We start from the raw sequence: 11,515 nt of genomic DNA on the forward strand, positions 1-11,515 counted from the left end.
ATAAAATTTGCATTGTATCTGTTATTTTATTTGACCTAGCAGCTCTTTGGTTTGGTGTCCCTGTGAGAGCACTGAATTAATCGTTTCTTATCTATTATCTTGGGACTAGCTTGTCTTTTTCTTTTCCTCTTCAATAGCAGAACTTTGTGCCTCAGTATTTCCTGTCCTCTGAGGGTATAACATTCTCTTATCCTCTAGAGGATGCTGTAGAAATTGCTGTAATACATCAAAAACCTGCTAATGTGATTAGTATGTTTAAAAGTTTTACAGAATTTCCTTATTAGTTTCCATTTAAGAATGCACATCTCGAATCCTTATTGTTTCTATTTGGCCCAGGGGCCTTTTGCAGTTGAATAGGCTGTTCAGTGTTTTTAAAAATTTGTAAAAATCCTAACTAGCAAGTTGTGCATTGTTACACGTTGGTTCCTAGTGTGTCTGAAAAGATACAGATGCAATCAGGCATCTGTGCATCTGAGAGTTACCTCCTGTCTGATCCCAGGCTAAACCCAGAATGGTTTTCTCAGTCATTTATCTAATGCTGTCTTGGACTCCTATCAGTGAGTTGGTTTCTTTATCCTAGATGTATTAGTTTAGCTATCACATGGGTTTATATATCCCACTTATCTTTTATATGGTCAATCCTACTTCAGGTTTTCAGTAAGCAGTTTTCCCTTTAGTCCCATCAATTCATGCATGCAGCTTCTTTACAGGCTAGCATTTAGCTTTCTTCTAGCTGCATAGTGTCTAGGTTGAACTTTCATCTTTTTATCATTTTTATGAAATAAAGGTTGCCAAGTTTGTCTTCAAGGTAATCTCAAAGTTGCAGCAGGGTTAAAAAAAGGTACTTGAATATTAAAGTAAAGGAACAAATAATAAAGAAAAGATAGCCAAAGACAGACCAGAAGCTTGCTCATCTGTGTATTATAAATATAGCTGGTATGTGGGATATCAAGCTGGATTAAAAATGACAAGAAGTAAGGTTGATAGTAAGGAGGGGTGTGTGTGTGTTCAGGCGGATGTGGAAAGTCTGAGCTCTGTCATTTGCTGAAAAATAATCTGGAAACTAATTGTAAATTACTAATATGATTATTACTTTGGCTTTTAAAAAAAGTCTAGAGTGCATCAAACTTGCTCTTCTTGTTTTACTGGATGTGTCTGAGTATGTGTTATAGGCAAGTTACTCAGACTTTGCCAGGGTGAAGTCACTTAGACTGTGCTTGAAATTACATAGCTGCTAGAAAAGGGAGGTTGAGTACACAAGAAACAAGATTAGGTTAATGCTTGAAGGAGGGCTGGACTTTCTTGAAGGAGTCAGTTGGCCATGAAATGCCCTGGGAGAATAAGTGTTGTGCACTTTTAGGAGGAGATGTGGTAGAAGCTGTGTTCCCTCTTGTGTTTGCAGCAGTTACTGCATTTCTGTGCTGCTCGCAAGAGAAATGGGAACAGTTGCATTTCAAATATGAGGATGTCTGGCCTTTCTGATTTTCTTCTGTGAAATTGGTGAAGTTGTGTTCTGTGAATCGATGGATAGCTCTTAGATGTTATGAAATAGATGGAGATAATGAACATTGGCTTTCTTAGTACTTCAAAAGATACACTTGTAACTTTTGGTTAGGGTCTTATATTTCTGTGATTCTGTCTGAACTTGAAAGAACAAGCTTAGTATTTCCAATAGCCTAGCTCAAAGTTTTTTTTGAAAGGTATCTGTATATATTAAGCTTTCTGCTGAAAATATGAGGCTTAGTCTGGTGTGATGTTAAAGGAATTCTGTCCACAAACTTTGGATTCTGTACAAAAATACGTTTGGTTTTGAATTCATGTCGTGTTTTCATAATATTCCCGTTTGCATCTTCTCTGTAGAAAAAGTCAAGTGCTGATAAAAGCCAAGTTTTATGGCTATGTGCAACTGCTACTTTACTTGCTCTCCCCCATTTTTTTGGCATGATATAGTAGTAGAAAGAAGCCAAGTATTCCAGCCACTGCTCCATCTCTTTTTCATGATGAATAGAATAAGGTACTCAACGGAAATGAGAGAGATGCTGTGTTACTTTAAGAGTCACACAATGGTATTACAAGTGATGTTACTAAGATTGAGAGAGCATGTAAAATGTGTAAAAATATTTGTAGTTACTCAAGTATGTGTGAATGACATTTGTGCTTAACCATGAAAATGTGAAGACCAATCACCTTCAGAAAATGTGCTGAAAAGATTTGTTGTTCTTGTAGAATGAAGTTCATAATTTCATAATTATGCCAAATAAATTAGTGTTCCATCATAACTTTCTGAACTCCAAGTGTAGCCCATTGTAAATAGTTTCATCACAAAGGAATTTAAATGTTACCTGGACTATTTAGAAACCTTTCTTAAGGATTCATAACAGAGTTGCTATATTAACTTTTTCTGGTCTATGACATGAGAAACTGCAACTTTTTGTCTTTGCTGCTTGTATTCTGCATGTGGTATTTTTTTTGTTTATTTGTTTTTTTTTTTTGTTTTTTTTCACATTCTCTTTTAGAAAGTAGAGCTTGTTTCTCTATCAACATCTCCCAGTGACAGGGAGAGGTGCTATCTATTGTTTCATATTCTAAATGACTTCTGACTTCATTTTACGACTGAAGAGGATGGAAATAGTGATTTGTGGTTGCTGCTTTCATGTTTTGTCATGATTTTCTTTATGGTTGCTTAAGAAAAGTGACAAGCCACCATTTGAGATTCAGAGCTTTCTTACTACAGTAGTACCCTTAAGTTTTATCAGCTGAGACTGCATGGCTTTGCTGTGAGAAGAGAGCAAGTGTCACAACTTCTGTGGCTTTCAATGTTTACTGCCTTAAATTTGTAGCTGGACGCTTGGACTTTTGATACCTAGAGGAATATGACTAACTTCTAAAAAGAGAGAATATTCAGAAATAGCCCCTGTATTTTTCTGTGAGATCCCCCAACCCTATTACTCATGGTTAGAAAATGAGTCACTAGAAACCCCTTGCACCCCATGCTGGTGAAGGTCATAACTCATTTTACTTGGGGGAAGGTGAAAGAAACGTTGATTTGCAATGAACCTCTTTTCCAAGCCTGCCTAGCCTATTTTGTTTATTTTATTGCTTTGTCATGGAAGGATCAAAATCTTACAGGCTCTAAGTCACATAAGACTTTGGCATAGTGGTGGAATGTAGAGACAGGCATATGCAAATTTCTAAATCTACAGGTGAGATGGACAAAATAGTAACTCCACAGGTAAATTAATGTAACTTGTCTGCTCAATATCCCAGTGGGAACTTGAGGCACAAAAAACAAGGCTGAAGAGAAATCTGGCTAATGGAGGGTAATTGCAGCTATGTGTTTGTGACTCTGCAGAGAGTTTTGAAGATCAGAGATGTTGAAGGTTTCTTTTGGAAGAGTGCAGTGGGGTTGGAGAAGCTGTATGGCACATGTACAGGCTTAGTTGGCATTGAACAGAGCTCTCCTGGGTCTTGGAACAAAGATGTAACAGGATAACAGAGATGTATCACTCGAGACCTTTTCCTACAGAGAGGGTTTGAAAATTTTGGCCATTTAAAATGCATTTACTGGAAGAGGAGTCTTTGAAAAGAAGAGATCAAACTGCAGTCTCCAGAGAAATGGCTCACTGGCATTGAGAATTTATGCTGTTGCTGAAGAACTTGGAATTGAGAAATGTGATAGATTTGCATAATGCCTATTTTTTTTCTTTAACATGTACATGAAAAGAGATAGAAACCCAAGGATAGCATAGCAGATAAAGTGATGTAACAGTACAGAGCAACAGACAATTATTAGAATAAAAGTTAAGTGCAATAAATGTTTCTGAGAATAATAGTTGGGTACGTAACTACCAGTTATCACTACGCCAGCTTTCAGTGCAGTTAGGGTTGTGTATTAGCTGAAGTGCAAGCAAAGCTGAAACACTTTTGTGCAAATACCAATAGCTTGGGGTATAAAATTGAAAAATTTTAATTTCAAAATGTTAGGCTGGATATCACAGCCATAAGGTAATAGCATAGCAGGCATAGCAGAACATGAATATTGAAGGATATGACCGAAACCTAGAAATGGATGTTATTGAGTGGCTCTATAGTATATGATATTATAATGTTATTGGAGTGTTGCTGTAACAACTTGGAGGAAATGCCAGTGAAGCAGAAACCACTTGGATTGATGTCAGTTGAGTGAAAGGTGCTAAGATTTCTGGGGCATTGGTAGATTTCTGCAGTGCTGAATCTGGAAACAAGTAATTATAATGGAATAAAGTTCAAAATTACTGGGTACATGACAAGAGAAACCATGTTTGTGAATATCAGTTGGAGAACAAGTGCTGCTGATAATGGTAGGTAGGGCCAAGATAGCATGGCTTGAAGGTATAACAGTTGTTTAAATTTGAAAATAAATCATGGGACCAAAACCAGGTGAGGCTGGCTTTGAGTAATGTAGTTTCAACTCAGACTTGTATATCTTGAGGATTTGTATGGGTTTGGTCTTATATGTTTTCCTGAGAGATGGGTTCAGGGAAAGATTATGAGAACTGCAAAGCATTTCCTAGAGGGGATGAATGAAGGAATGAAAACAACTCCAAAACTTGGCTTCTTTATCACTTCCAGTAATGGAAAAAAAGAGCATACATGTAAGATAAAGGTCATTTTTGGCATAATAATGTGGATAATTTGGACATTAAGACATTTACTTTGAAGATTACAGAAGGTTCTTGACACTAAACCAGTCAGCTTCTGGAACAACATTCCTTTGGGGATATGGAGACAAAGCTTTCTAGCTACTTTTAGGCTTGAGCTAAATAATATGTTACAGAAAAGATTAGATTTTTATGTTGCATCTTGTAGTAGGTCTGATAACTCAGAGGACTATTTCTGTTTGGTGTTTTTTAATGTGGTTGGACTAATCCTGTCCCCAGCATGTGATTTCTGGATCAATTTGGTTGAAGTCAGTTTGTCTTTTTCTTTGCTGAGATAGTCCAGGCTTTACAGGAGGAACTTTGTGTTAACAGTTTCTTCTGAGAATTACATCCAATTAAGTTGAAATGTCTCTGTAACACACACACACACACACAAAATTGCCCATAACCTTTCATTTCCACATTAAGAGAAGTACTGAATGTGAAGTTTAAAGGACTTCATGTCTTTGAAACAGACAATGCTGTAGGTGACTGGTTTCTGACCCTTGGTAATTTTTTTTTTGTGGTTGAAAGGTAATGATAGGAACAATCTTTCATTCTCACATATTTCAAAAGCAGCAGCACAGTAAAACAAGGTGACAACAATTCCCCTCCTTCACCTGTCACCCTTTCAGACTTCACACCTCTTCCATCCACCTGCAGAAAGTCTTGACTGGTCTTGACACTTGTGCTAATGGCAAGGGAGTTGTCTATGCAGCTCTGTACACAGCGATCCTTAAAGGAATGTTAGAAACTTCTGCTAGAGCAAAACAAAGGTTGAATCTTCTTATTTTGGTAGAACAGGAGAAATCAGGTGATAAATCCATAGACTAATTAAATGTAGCAAAGCTGGACTTGAGGAAGGAAAATAAACAATAAACAGCTAAATAAAGAAGTTGTGTGGGTCTGTGTTACTGGTGGGAAGTGGGGAAAATATTTTAAAACAAAAGATAAGTGTTGGACAGAAGTTAAAACTTTGGCCATATTTACAGTGACTGATAAAACAAAATGCCAACCTAGTGGCACTTCAAGCAAAATGTCAGTCTTCCTTCTACTGATTTATTTTAAAATTTTATTTGTTTCAAAATTTTTTATTTTAAAAAAATATTTAGAATGTTATTTCATAAATCCTGGGAAAGGAAGGAGACGGCTAAGTTTGAGAAACTGCACAGTGCCAAGTTTCCCTGGTTCTACCTTCCAGCTAACATATTCTTAATTGCCCAACTGCCTTAAGGAAATCAAGAAACCAGTTTTTGAATAATTTATGATTTTTTTTTGTCACCCTTGTAAGATGCCTAATATGCCATAATGAATTGAGCAGGGGGTGGGTAACCACAACAACCTGCAATGGATGAAATTAGTGGGATGGTTTTATAAAATACTGTTTGTGGGCACGAGTGTGCTTGCAGTCTGATTAAAATTTAAAGAAGTTCTCAGAAGAATGCAGAAGGTACTTACCAGGAGAATCTAAATTTCTTAAACTTTTTTTGTCTAAACTCTTGCACAAGTTGCTTTTTTGCTTTGAAGTCAGATGGATAAAATTGTTTCAGCTAACATCTGAAAATTTAAGAACAGGAGGGAGAAGAAGTCCTGAAGCCAATGATGTTCTATTTGGCATGAGAGTTTTCAGGTTGTTAGACATCAATTGCAGAAAGTGTGCCCCTCTCCCAGCTGCAGAAGGGCTGTTGGTCCCCAGAGCCAGCTGCCTTAGCTGCTCTTGTCTAGAGAGCTGGAAGAATCTGTGCAAGAGTTAAAAACTGACTCCCTTCTGACCTGGACCTTGAAGTTTTAGTGTGTTACCTTTTTACCTCTCTTTTTCCCCTTCTAGGCCTACTAGCAGCTCCCACAGAGGCCTCTTTCCACAATCCTTCTCATAAGTTCTCTACTTTATGTTCCCAACAACTCTCATGACTCTTCCCAGGCCATGTTCAGTTGCTGTTTGTTATGGTTATGTCTGTCCCTCATCTTTAAAATGTGTTGCTATATTTGGTCCTTTCCTTTCTGTCCCCAAACTTTCCTCCTTTTCATGGTATCCTATTTCCATTCACTCTCTGGTGGCTCTTTCCATGAAGTCTGTAGTCTTGAAGCTGACTTTGAGAAGTATGTCCTGGAACTGCATTTCTTCAGAAAATCTTTCTTGAGAAACATTTTAATTTCCAAATTGGGTAATATTCCTGATAATTCGATATGCAAGACAGAATTAATTCTGAAAGATTTAGATCTTAAGAGATTCACATATTTTAATGTATGCAAATGTAGTTAAGATCAAAATAACTGCCTGTCTGCAGCAGTGCAATGACATTGTAATGCCGTGATGCAGTGAGGAAGAGGAGATAGCTCATGATGGTATTATTGAAATTCATTTTTGTGCTGAATTAATAGTACTGTTACATAGTCATTCTGTCTGTATGGGTATGTTCTTATCCAATATCTGGCTCCATGTCATTAGTAACACTGATAATTGCTCCAGTGCTGTCTGGGATGGAGTTTAGTCCAGCCGGTATTTTTATGAAGGGCTTCCTCCTCAGACTGTGCTTACTGTGTGTGAAGAACCTCTCTGTGGGCTATGAGATCTTACCACTCCATTTTTGCCTACTGCAAACACATCAGAGACCTAATGATACCCAGCCTGGTGAGAGAAGCTTGCTCCAACTCTGGGCAGGCTGAAGGTGCTCTGCTTTACCACTGCGGTGGGATGACAGGAAAGCAAAGAACACAAGTGTGACCAAGGAACAGCCTGTTTGTAACCATCACTGCAGAGCTTGGCAAGCTGACCTTCTGAGGGATATTCTTCTTTTCAGGCTTTTTAGAGCCAGATCTTTTGGTGCTTTAGGTCTGTTGGTCCCCTTCTAAGCTCTGATTCTCTGCTTCAGGCTGGTTTCCCCATTAATTCTTGCCCAGAGGGTCTTTTAGAAGATGAGAATCCTTCAAAGCATGTAGGTCTGATTAAAATGTAGGTGATAATCCCTCAGCTAGATGCTGAGCAGCTATTCCAGGCTGGGCAATCAGATGCAATTTTACTATGGATGAAAAAGAGGCCATTGCCAACCATTCACATCCTGAGGCAAGCTCAGTTTCTGTGTCAAGGATCTTGGCTTGTACTACTGTGCACCTTCAGTTTTCATCACAAAAACATCCAGACTTGGAATGCCTCTGATGTAAAAATGCAAATGTAAAAACCATAGTTGTTTCATGTTTAATACAAAGCTATTCATTTAATTCAGACATACCTGTTCTGTAATAATTGCATCATACCACTGCAGTCATGGCCTTTTTACCCAAGTAAGTCTGTACCTGAGGAGCATGAGTATCTTATAAAACCAACTCCTGAATTTTGTTTATAGTGTACAACTCTGATTTATGAAGATAATATTTATATTAACCTTATTTTTATTAGCCTTATATTTATGAAGTTATTGCTGTGTGGTTTTTTTTCTTTTCATGGGGGTTTAATCTGCAAAAAATGTACTTCTAGCAGGTTTTATGTAGCTGGGCTATTTATCAGTTTTCTTAGACTACATTTATAAAAAGTTATAAAAGCATTTGTCCATTATCCTTTTAGTTGGAGAGAGCAGAGTGCGATGCAGAATAGATAACTATATGCAGAAATCCAGCTGTTTGGCTCTATTGCCTAATTAATAACTTAATAAGATATAACTTATTTTTCAGGATTATTTCTATTCCCTCACTGTTTCTAGCTAGTGAAAAGCTGCATATTGATGAAAATATGTAGTGTAGTAATGGATATGCATGAGTAGAAAACTTAGGTTTACTTGAGTGAAGTGTTACACTTCTCAAGTTGCCTGTCTGCATGGAGAGGTGTTAGTAGGTTTTGACTCCCAACAGATGGTGTCTGTGTTGCTTACAGGTTGCATTAGCAAGGAATTCTGCAGCCACAAAACCAGCAGACACATAGCTCTGGAGAGCTTCAGTATGAGCACTTTTGCAGTTTGAGCTGTCCTAATCTTAATTGGAACAGGTATTTGGGGAGAGTGTGATCATCTGCTGGATTGTCCTTTGGCCTGGGGTCCAAGTTGTGGTTAAAAGTATCACCTCTTGGCTTCTTCTAAACCATTTTTAACTTTGGATGAATTCAGAGATATAGCAGAAGCTTGGTTTAAAAAGATTGTGAAGTTTGTTACTCTGCTTGATACATCTTATTTGTCCTTTAAAGCACATAAACTCCAATCTTATCTTCTAATAGAGGATCCATTGTTCACTTTAAGGCAAATGGTCAATGAATGACTTGTTATTGCTGTCACATAAAGCGGAAACATTCTTAGTAGTTCTCATGATTCATGAGCTTTGTTGCTATTTTTCCCTGTATCTATTTTGCATCTGTTCCTGAATATTCTCTTCCCCAAATGAAATAATAATTTCTTTGTAACTGAGACTTCTGTTTCACATAGAAATTGATTCATTATTGTTGAGACACAGGTAAAATGACTTATGTTTTTTCTTAGTGTAACAGCACCAAGTCAGCATTTCCTAGATTTATTTGCTCAACAAATATGTTCTTAAAAGAGATACTGTCTTTTTAATTAGAAATGTAGGCAACCAGATAGTTGTGAACTTTCAGGAGCAGTGTATTTAAGTTGGGAATGTACATCATATAATGATTCCCCCTGGTACTTTAGTTGTTTTAATTGCTCATATTAAATACCATAGTCAATTAATTCCCTCACTTTTCTATGCTTTCCCGTTGTCAGTTTAGAGGTAAATGAGGGACACCCAGTAATCTTGCCATGGAAGATGGAGAAGCAAGAGACCTCATGGTGTCATGGTTTAATTCCAGGCAGCCACCAAGCCTTAGGCATCAACTCTCTCCTTCTTCCACTACCAAGATCGGGGCCAGAATCTGAAAGGTAAAAGCCAGAAAACTCATGGGTCAAGATAAAGACAATTTAACAGGGAAAGCAGAAGCCACACACACACACAAGCAAAGCAAAACAGGCAATAAATTCCCTGTTTCCCATGGGCAGGCAGCTGTTCTGCCATCTCCAGGAAAGCAGGGCCCTGTCATGGGTAACTTGTGAAGACAAACACCAACACTCCGAATGTGCCCTCTTGCCTTCTTTCCCTCATTTTATATACTGGGCATGATGTCATGGTCTGGAATATCACTTTGGTCAGTTGGGGCCACCTGTCTGGGCTGGGTCTCTTCCCAACCTCCCAAGCACCCCCAATTTCCTCCAGTGTGGCAGCACAAGAAGCAAAGGCCCTGGCTCTGTGTAAGCTCTGCTCAGCAATAACAAAAACATCTTTGTATTATCAACCCCTTTTTTGTGTTCAGCACAAATTCAAAACACATCCCCATAGCAGCTACTGTGAATAAATTCATTCTGCCCCAGCACACATGGTTTCCCCCTAAGTATGGAATAGTAAAATCAAAGCATCTGCTGGGTCCTCACAGGTGAGTTAGTTTCTTTGATAGTTCTGAAGGAAAAACACTTCTTTTATTTTCATGAAGGTTGTATGGAGAAAGGACTCCCAAAGCAGAATTAGTGCTATTAAAGAGAGTGGGAAAAATTCCTCCTTCCTCTTATTACCAAAATAAAAATGATGCTGAATTCCATAACTGTCTAGAACTTAGCAAAGGGATTTTGTTCCAAGTGCTTATCTCTTTAATCTCAAAAGATAATACCATGTTGTATTTTGTTTTGTGGGTGGCTTGATTCAGTCAGCTTTTAGCTATAATGTTTTGGAGCTCAAATAAACCCCAAGTGTCTCAAATATGCAGTTAAATTTTTTAAAAGTATGTATAGTTTAGATATTCCTCAGATATAAGGTCAGGGGAAGGGGGAAGTAGAGACAAACTATTTTCTCAGCAATGTGATCTTTTAACATTATATGCAGGTGTTAAGACTGATGAAGTTTTTTAGTTCTAGGATATGATGTAAACCAATATGGTTGAGAAATTCAAAGGTGCTGGATATTGCAAACTTAAGATAAAATCCTGTATCATAGAGTAAAAGCTGCAGTCTTAATACAGTAGTTTATCTGTTATAGTAGAAGTGGCCACTGAAACTAATGCTACAGCAATTTTATATTTTAAGTTTCCTATCTTTTGCATGTTTATAGATATTGGAAGAGAGAGGAAATAAATCTTTCTGAGGCAAAAGTTGCAGTTATTGCCACTCAGATACTGTATCTTGCAGAATGAAGCAATACAGTGCAATATTTTTTTTTGAAACCGGTCACTGTGTCCTACCTTCATTCCTTCCTGTAATGGGTCGGTGTTCCCTGCAAACCACCTCCCCCAGCTTGGTTTTACTGCTGATTTGTGTATAGGTGAATTGAGCTGTGCCACACTCATTTACATGGGATTTTTGTTTTATTTTATTTGAAATGGAAGCTTATAAATTTGTGTATTTTCAGTCCTGGAGATTAGAGAAAGAAATCTGCTGTGTAAATAAATTTGTAAGTAAGTAGTGACTGAAATGCTAATATTTAGCTGAGCTCCACTTGCTCTGAACCCATGGGGTCACAGTAGTGGCTGAACTTGTCCTCACAGTTTTTTGCATGTAGTGGATGTCTTGAAACAGTAGTTTGTGCAGTCTCTTTTGAATAGGGTTTTGAAAGACTGACTTAACCTTCTAGTACTTGTTTTCAAGTGCTTTAGAAGGTAATGTCCATAATACAGTTTATGGCTGGCTGAAGAGGGAGTTATAGCCAGTGCTACAGCATTCTGTGGCTGAGCAGACAGGGGAGAAAGAGGAATATAGGCAGTGTTACTTGAAAGTATAGTTGGGAATTTGAGCAAAGTTCATGGATTGACTTGAATTTTGTGGGAAGATAGATTGTAAGGATAGTAGAAAAGTAGTGGACAGTAATAG

Source organism: Cinclus cinclus, chromosome 5, assembly GCF_963662255.1.
Source record: "Cinclus cinclus chromosome 5, bCinCin1.1, whole genome shotgun sequence".
Taxonomy (NCBI): Eukaryota; Metazoa; Chordata; class Aves; order Passeriformes; family Cinclidae; genus Cinclus; species Cinclus cinclus.